Source organism: Procambarus clarkii, chromosome 67 (genome assembly GCF_040958095.1).
Source record: "Procambarus clarkii isolate CNS0578487 chromosome 67, FALCON_Pclarkii_2.0, whole genome shotgun sequence".
In the NCBI taxonomy this organism is placed as follows: domain Eukaryota; kingdom Metazoa; phylum Arthropoda; class Malacostraca; order Decapoda; family Cambaridae; genus Procambarus; species Procambarus clarkii.
In genome coordinates, this window is record NC_091216.1 from 26,373,742 (window position 1) to 26,383,485 (window position 9,744).

Here is a 9,744-nt window from a genome sequence, read left to right on the forward strand (position 1 = left end):
GGGTCATTTTCCTTATCCTTCATAGATGAAGTTTTGCGAATTGTTTACATAAAAACTTTCTTTGTATAGAGCAGCAGATGGATATAAAAGGTGCTAGGAAATTGGTAAAATAACTAAGAAATGGTAAATTAAATCTGAAAGCGATATGATAACTATGGAATACCTAGATCACAGCAAATGTATACTTGAAAGGTGTAAAGGAGGGAATACTCTGTCCTCGTCTACACCTGAGAAGCGACAACAGTGGAAACTTAATTGTAAACTAAACTTGCAAGGGACGAAATGTAATTTATAAGTGTATATTCCTGCGCTGCCCCTCCAATGCGATCTTTAAGAGGAAGACACTAGGAAGTGTAACATCTTATTGTTACAAGTAATTAACAAAAAGACGGCACCAGGCCGGGAAGACTGTGCAGCTCCCTCTGTCTCGAAGGATATTCAAAAAGGCGCTAAATATCAATTAGGATGCCAATACGAGAACAGAAAGTGCACAAGCCGAGCGACATCAAAGATATCGAATTAACCGAGGATTTTATCGAGGGCCAAGTGAACCGGAGGGACATTAGTAAAAGAAAGATCTTGAAAATCGAGACAATCTATCAGACTAAGTGGGACAATGCAGTTCCAACAATAAGGAGCATGAATGTGTGGCATTAAAAATACTCACACGTTCAAGTACGTTTATTGAGACAAATACATCTCAAAGGGATAGAGCAGCTTAGGCTATTTCAACCCTCCTCGCATGCGACATATATGCAACCTAGCCAGAGCCGTTTCCCACCATCTGTTAGTGCGACGAGAGTTGGTAGGTACAGCGCGCGCACCGCGCACATGGTGGTGGTGGTGAGTTAGTATCTTTCACGTTCAGATTTGTGGGTTGGGGGTCTATCCTAAACATTTGCAAGCATTCATGTAGCCCTCGAAGTCAGGCCAAGACGGTAGTATTATAGCCTGGTTAGTAGGACAATGATTCCATAATTTTAAGGCCAGATTTCGAATTTCCAATAATCCAAGTGAATAAAACTTATTACCCACGTTATTGTGGATAGCAATTTTAGCATCTTGTGTGCATGTGTGTGAAAATAAATATATGTAGTAGATACGGTAAAAGGTCCAGGAGCTAAGAGTTCGATCCTGCAGGCACAAATAGTAAATAATAATAATGAATACACATACATGAGTATGAGTTACAAGAGTAAACAAACTACTGTAAAGATAACCCATCCACCTGTTTAGATAGTATTATTGTAATCGTCAATAGTCAGAATTCGTACGTTCTTAGGTCTTAGATAGTAGTATACTGACTAATAAGGAATTATTTTAAAATAAACCAAACTAAAACACAAACTTTAATATTCCTAGGCCTAGTATAGCACACATATCTTGAGGATATCTTGAGATGATTTCGGGGCTTTAGTGTCCCCGCGGCCCGGTCCTCGACCAGGCCTCCACCCCCAGGAAGCAGCCCGTGACAGCTGACTAACACCCAGGTACCTATTTTACTGCTAGGTAACAGGGGCATAGGATGAAAGAAACTCTGCCCATTGTTTCTCGCCGGCGCCCGGGATCGAACCCAGGACCACAGGATCACAAGTCCAGTGTGCTGTCCGCTCGGCCGACCGGCTTCCTAGTAATGTACATATGTACTATATTAAGCCTCAGATATAGTCTATTAGGCCTAGGGAGGTTAGAATAGATTAATTTGTCAAAGCAACACAAGTAAAAAAAATTAGTTTTCCGGTTTGTCCAACTCAATAGTTCGGATTTCTACGTTCCAATTTCGTTGTATGTCGGTATACATACCATGGTCCTCATGGTTACTATACATAATACCAAAGGAGGATGGGCTGGTAAAGAATATATATACACACGATAAAATATAAATTACTGAAGAGGACAGGCAGAGTAAACAGGGGTTGACTATATACATTATGCGCCCGTCTCCTTCCCGCCAAGCGACGCTCGGCCAAATGTTTACTTCGCTTTAAAATGGGCGACAGAGGCTACGAGCTTGACTTAACAATGTTGGTGTGTTTTTTTAACATTGTATTTTAATAATCTTCATATACCATTTTTTTTACGAATTCAGCCGATTTTTGTTTATTAGTGTAAATGTAATTACCTTTAACGCAATAATCCATTCTGCTCAAGTTTCCTGTATCCTCGCGACTTTTGAGGTTGGAACACACGGGAGGAACGCACATATGAACTGACTGTTTAATATGTAACTCTACGTTACCGAGTGGCAAGGAAGTGGAAAATGAGCTAGTAAGTGTAGAAGTAACAGCCCAAAGGGCTTGGGAATCAGTACATCCGTTGAATATCGAGAAACAGTAATAAAAACACCGAAATCTCCTCAAAGAACAGCTGTTGGAGAACAACTAGGTGAACACACACTACAGAAGACCACCGCCTCCTTCCAGAAATACTAGGATAAAGATTGCTACATACTGATTCACTGAAAACATATATATATGGGGAAAGCATCTCTGGCTGGATGAATGGGACCATATTCTCGTGGCAAAGCACACACACAAACGTTACATCACAAAACATACAAGTTATGAAGCCTCATGGAAACACACAGATATCACCTTCCCACACCGCGGTCAGCGTGCCATCAGAGAGGCCGTAGCCTCATCACCATCATAGTCCCAGCTGCAGCAACACACACACACACACACACAGGAAGCTGTCACCAAGGTTATTGGTCGAACTAATAATGTCCTACCACGCCTGAAGTAACCAAATGCCACAACTGCTCTCCAACCCCACACACCCCCACACACAAACTGTGACCCCCGACAGACCATTTGTTTTCCAGGATAAAACTGGTGCCAGCTAGACACGCGCGGTATTATCAAATAAAACAATTCTTGCCACTCGAAAAATAGATTTTTTAGATATGAAATTTGAGAATTGTGATAAAAAATGGCATTTGAAAAAACCTGAATTAAAACATTAAACAATATTTTACGCACTTGGTCATAATCTAATATTTTTATATTGTGTGAAAGAACAGATTATCCAGTTGGTCCAGGATATGTTATGAACTTACTAGTAGCCACACTAGCACTAATCTTGGACCAACTAGCAGCCACACAAGCACTAACCTTGGACCAACTAGCAGCCACACAAGCACTAACCTTGGACCAACTAGCAGTCACACTAGCACTAACCTTGGACCAACTAGCAGCCACACTAGCACTAACCTTGGACCAACTAGCAGCCACACAAGCACTAACCTTGGACCAACTAGCAGTCACACTAGCACTAACCTTGGACCAACTAGCAGCCACATTAGCACTAACCTTGGACCAACTAGCAGCCACACAAGCACTAACCTTGGACCAACTAGCAGTCACACTAGCACTAACCTTGGACCAACTAGCAGCCACACTAGCACTAACCTTGGACCAACTAGCAGCCACACTAGCACTAACCTTGGACCAACTAGCAGCCACACTAGCACTAACCTTGGACCAACTAGCAGCCACACCAGCACTAACCTTGGACCAACTAGCAGCCACACTAGCACTAACCTTGGACCAACTAGCAGCCACACTAGCACTAACCTTGGACCAACTAGCAGCCACACTAGCACTAACCTTGGACCAAGTGACTAACGCAACAGCCCTCTTACCACACACTTCTCATCCGATACAGGGGGTGTTCTCTCTTCAAGGCACAGCCTTCAGGCCTGTGGTAAATAGATCATTCCTTTCTAAGCTACAATATCCTAGGTATTTACACCAGAATCGCTAGGAATCAGAGGCTCTACTGCCCAGTGAACCGCTTACCTTGACACGAAGGCAAGAGGTGAATATGCTGCACTGTGTTTTAAAAGTTTTTGTAATGCAACTCCCCCCCCCCCCACCCAAAAAAAAGTAAACTTTTAGGACCGATCTTCAATTCTTAGGTCCAGTATTTACAGTTGTCGGTCGTCTAATGTAATAATTCACTTTTTCCTTACTATATCTGATTTTAAAACTGTGAATCGAGCCATCTTCTTGAGGTTATCTTGAGATGATTTCGGGGCTTAGCGTCCCCGAGGCCTCGACCAGGCCTCCCTTTTGTTACACACCCCCAGGAAGCAGCTGTCTAACTCCCAGGTACCTATTTACTGCTAGGTAACAGGGGAATTAGGGTGGAAGAAATATTTTGCCCGTTTGTCTCCGCCTCCACCGGGGATCGAACCCGGAACCTCAGGACTACGAATCCGAAGCACTGTCCACTCAGCTGTCAGGCGCTATAGCCTCTAGTATTTTTCTTTTCTAGTTGTTTCCACCTGCTTAGAGGGTCTTGCTGTGTTAGAATTGTTCCTTCACATAGACTAACCTACATTATGTCGCAAAGCAAATACCTTGAACATCAGAACAGTCTATTTTCTGCCCGAAGCGCTGCGCGTACTAGTGGCTTTACAAGATTGTAAATACTATGCTATGTATTCTCTCTAACCCAATGTACCTTCTTGTATATAAATAAATAAATAAATAAGGAACTATATAAATTATTCAATAAAATCGCAATAAAACGTTTAAGGAACCCTTATCATTTGTTCAATACGACTATTGTTACACAAATAAAACACGACTATTGTAGGCTTGTCATAATATCGTGCCGAAATGTTATCACAACTCTTCAAAAAAAAAAGGAATTAAACTATTAAGCATTTTGCCTGCTAAAGCACAGTAGTGTTCAACTTTAAATAAGAAACGCTTTGCGTAATAGTGGCTTTAGGCATTGTATGTACTAGCTCTATCTATAAAGCCAACAAACTTTGTAAATCTCTTTATGTATGTACCTTACCTAAATAAAGATTATTATTATTATTATTATTATAAGATACAACTGGATAAAATTATTCGGTATAGAGGACCCTTCACACACACACAAGCCGAGGTGTTACTTGATTTTTTTTCAGTTGAATGCAAATAATAATAATAATAATAATAATAGAAGTTATATTGTAGTTAGCCCGTTACTTTTGACAAATTTCGTTTTCTTTCGCGTTATTCATCTATAAAAGCACTATCAAAATCCTCGGAGCCCCGCTCCTGTGCCGGGTAAGTCCACTACGGGCTCACCATAGCCCGTGCTACTTGGAACTTGTTCCCAGTAGCTGAATCTATAACAACAACAACAACAACCTCAAGAGACTTAACTTGAAGTTGAGAGGAGTCGATAGTTTCGACTGTTGCCGCTTGGAGCACCACGGGTTTATCATTATTTTAAGTACACTAAAAAATCATAATTTCCATAGAGATGCTTTTTCACCCCATAAGGTAATTAACCCATGGAACCGCCTACTCGCCGAAGCTGTAGTTGCCAAAACTGTGTTGAGTTATAAAATATATATGGAAAAGATCATCAAGGCAAATGGTGAGTTATAAAATATATATGGAAAAGATCATCAAGCCAAATGGTGGGGCGACCTTCGACAAGCCGCCGGCTTCCTGATATCGTCGAGGCCACTAGGGTTAGTTGCCCCTCAGGTAAATCAGGTAACTATTATGGGAGCTAGTGACGACCAGAATGTAATTTCCATACCAACATTGGTATACATTCTCGTGTTTGAAAACAAACTAAAGAAAGTGATCTATAGTTCCGGAGAAGGAAAGGGAATTGTGTGGAGTAAAGTGCCAAGCCACAACGACTATATAGCACAAAAAATAAAGAAAATAAAGATTGAATGTTAATTTAATTTGATATTTAATTCTCGTTATGGGCTTCAACAATTATAATTCATCTCGTAGTATTATATAAATTGTAATTCCTCAACAACTTAGTAAGCATTTTCCAGTGGCCATAAGACGTTCTATAAACCAATTAATGATTTGGAAAATAATAATAATAATCATTGGTGGCTTGTCATCGCTATTTATCTAGTCACTCAACAGAAAATGTTGAATATTTAAAGTGCATTCAACAATCTTATCCCGATAGCCATCAAACTGGTTTAATTATAATTCGTCTTGTTCAATGAAACACGAAAATGTTCGTTGTGTTGCTTACTCACAACTATTAAACCATTATTATTGTTGAAAAATTCCACGTAAAAAGTAGTTAATACAAAATCTTAATTGTTTGCTCAATTTATCCACCTGAGTTACACTATCGTTTCAATTTAAAAATAAAAAGTCACTGTAAACGTTCTGCCATTTGGAACTAAGCTTCACTTGTTCAGTGAAGCTTAGTTAGTCGCAGTTTTTCTAATGATTAAAAAATATATAGTCAAACATCGTAGCTAATAGACGACGCTTCGGTCTGGTCTGCTAGGCTTCACAGTTGGTCTGTCACGTTAGGCTGCACTAGTCTTAAATTAATAATGCTGAGTTGAGCTAGTGTGGTCTTGACTGGTTAAAGTTGTTTTGGTTTGGCTGTGTTGGTCTGGACTAGGCAAAGCTGCCCTAGTTTGGGCTAGATTGGTCTATGCTTGACTGGCTTGGGTTATAATGGAAATATCGTAGACGAGATTTCCCTAGTGTATTCCGCGCTAAGCTATGCAATACATTGATGTTGACCAAACCACACACTAGAAAGTGAAGGGACGACGACATTTCGGTCCGTCCTGGACCATTCTCAAGTCGATTGTGAGAATGGTCCAGGACGGACCGAAACGTCGTCGTCCCTTCACTTTCTAGTGTGTGGTTTGGTCAACATATTTCAGCCACGTTATTGTGACTCCTCGTCTGCCTATGCAATACACTTTTGGCTGTGGTGCTATATGGTCTAGCCTGGGTTTCGATAAACTGGGATGACTTGCTCTCTATTACGCTGCACTGGTCCGGGATACACTACAAGGGCCACCATTGTATTCTGAGCACTCCGCGAGAAATATCACCAAACAATAAATGTAAATCCAACGCAGTCGGGCCGCACAAACAATAACGGTTGTATTTCTTACATGCAGAAATTACTCTCTGGTGCCTACACAACACAAGCAGCAAGCTGGTGCATGATGATACTTCAAGTGGAAAATATTGGAAATATAAATTGTGCGATGGAACTTCAATGTTGACTTAATGGAGATTGCCCGTCGACTAATTTAAAGAAGTCTTAATAATGCGCAATTAAAAAGTTAGTTCTCTCAAGATTGAGCCTCTCTGCCCTTCTACATCTCCATTCACCTCCTCCACCCTTCCACTTCATTACCTCCCCTCCCCGTTTTCATCATCTTACTCTCCCCTCTGAACAAACTCTTGCACCTTCTCTCCTCTGAGTTATTCTCAGCCGATTATCGTCTCTTATTCTATGCCCCCCTTTATCCAGACCATTAACAATATTACAATAGTTGGCTATACAACCCCAATAGGGCATACCACATAGCTTTGTAGTCAGATCACTTGTTATGTAAACAATATGAAGACGTTGGTATAGCTGCCTTGCTCTACTAGATTTGAAAGTCTTTTTTTTCAGCACACACAAAAATACGATACTGATAGGCCATCTGTTTCTAAGCACTTATAGGGGTGCACAGTCTACAAACCCACACATACACAGTTGCCTAGCTCCTGGGTATGGAAACACAAACCGAAACTGTCTCTATTTTCCGCTTGTTACAACTTGTAATAAAGTTGTTACATCTTGGCTTAACGTGTTTATGACGTATTAGAACGTTGCTAGAACTTGATATATTGGTTGTTATAACTGGTTAGGAGGTGTTAAAACTTGTTCGAACGTTGTAGCAACGTCGTAGTTTCGGTGTGTGTTTGGCGGGATACCTATTTACTCCTAGGTGAACAGGTGAATTAGGTGAAAGGAAACGTGCCCAACCATCTCTGTCCCTCCCGGGGATTCGAACCTGGGATCTCCAATTGTGAGTAGAGAACGTAGTCACTGTTAAAAAGGCCCGAGTAAGATTAATAACTCCAGTGTAATCACATATACCAGCTGATGTAATTCATATTTAAATAGTATTCGTGACAGGTTAGAATTATGACCAGAAATTCTTCAACGGTCGAATTACGAAAAGCCAAACAACTTTTATATTATATGGGAGTTGAATATTTTTTTTAATGTACACAATTTTCTCTTATAAACAGATTACCGGAGTTTGAAATATATCAAATGTCCAAATTCTGATTTCCTCATCCATCACTTGGCGAGATGGTTTTCTGAACACAGCTGTTCCAACCTGCGACTGATTGAAAATATTCGGTTTAACAGCAATCAACTGTTTGAAAGTGAGACTGAATAATGAGCAGGATATAAAAAATACTATTTACAACGTATCGATAATGCTATTCACATAAAAATATACGTCTATACATTTAAACAGGTTTATAACACGTAATAATGAAACTCTAGAACAATAAATTAACACTGATGACTTTACGAAACAATAATGTTTTAAAAAGAAAACATGTTAAAAGTAAATGTTAAATTCAATGCATTAAAACAATATAAAAATTAGTAAATGCCGTACAGGTAACATATTGACGGCTTGTCTATACATACGTAACAGCAGATTATGTGTGAATTATATTATTATATTATGTGTCTGGTAGTGCATTATAGAAACACTGTTACATTGTACAATTTTGAGCATGAGCGCATATTCAATATCAACACAAATTGGTGTTGATATTGGTTTGCTCAGTAATAACCATGTATTATTTTTTTTCTGAACACTTAGGCTTGAGGCCAGGCTTGGTGCTACTTAAGTTGTTATGTTTTCTTTAGAATACGATCCACCAATCGCTTTAAAGCCAGCTACCCAGTTACTGCTGGGTACAGAGGAGTGGACAGTAAAAAAAAAAATGCCCAATCAACCCACCCCGAACAGGATTAATACACGTGTCGTTCTCTCTTGCGAAGAGAGCAGATGAGCACTAACCACTATACCACAGGGCGCTGTGGTATAGTGGTCTAAAGTGATCTAAATGATAGAAACGTGTCCTACTCTCATTGATATGTTACAATTTAGAGTCCTTTATTAGTCTATTGTGAAGGGAGCCTCATTTAAATTGGCCGCCGACGAGCACAAGACGACAGCGCCGCCCCGGACAGCGCGCCTCCGTCAGTAGACAGCGCTGTGCCTCTAAGAGATGACAAGTAGCTGTACTGAGCACCCTTGTCCTCAACTGCGGATCTCTGGTGCCCTTTTTATCTTCTCGGTGGAACTGAACCTCGCCCATCTTGTTTGTCTAATCCTGAAGCCAAGATTTGCTTCGAATAAGATCCCTGAAACGTAATTCCCTCGCATCTACGGAAGGGGGTGGGGTGCTCAAGGCTTTTATTGTTATCCATTGTGTAACAAGCTATTTTTAAACGAAGTCCCAACGTTTATATACAATATCAACACACAAAAGGCTCTGTAACGAAGTGGTCTCTACCAAAATGTCTGAGAATATCAATGCTCCAAGTGGACACAATATACATACCAACAAGGAATCAACGTTGATTTAACCTAGATTCAATGTCTAACTAACGTCACTCTTGGAAATTGTGCCCACTGCACGGGCCGTGGTATGGCAAGTCCCACTGCACGGGCCGTGGTATGGCAAGTCCCACTGCACGGGCCGTGGTATGGCAAGTCCCACTGCACGGGCCGTAGAATGGCAAGTCCCACTGCATGGGCCGTGGTATGGCAAGTCCCACTGCACGGGTCGTGGTATAACAAGTCCATTTTCGTTCTAACAAATGTTTACCAACTTGGAAAACGAAGAGACGAGAGAAGAAAAATAATGTATTCTCACAAATTATACTTACGTAATTAACCATGAAACTGATCATTCTCAC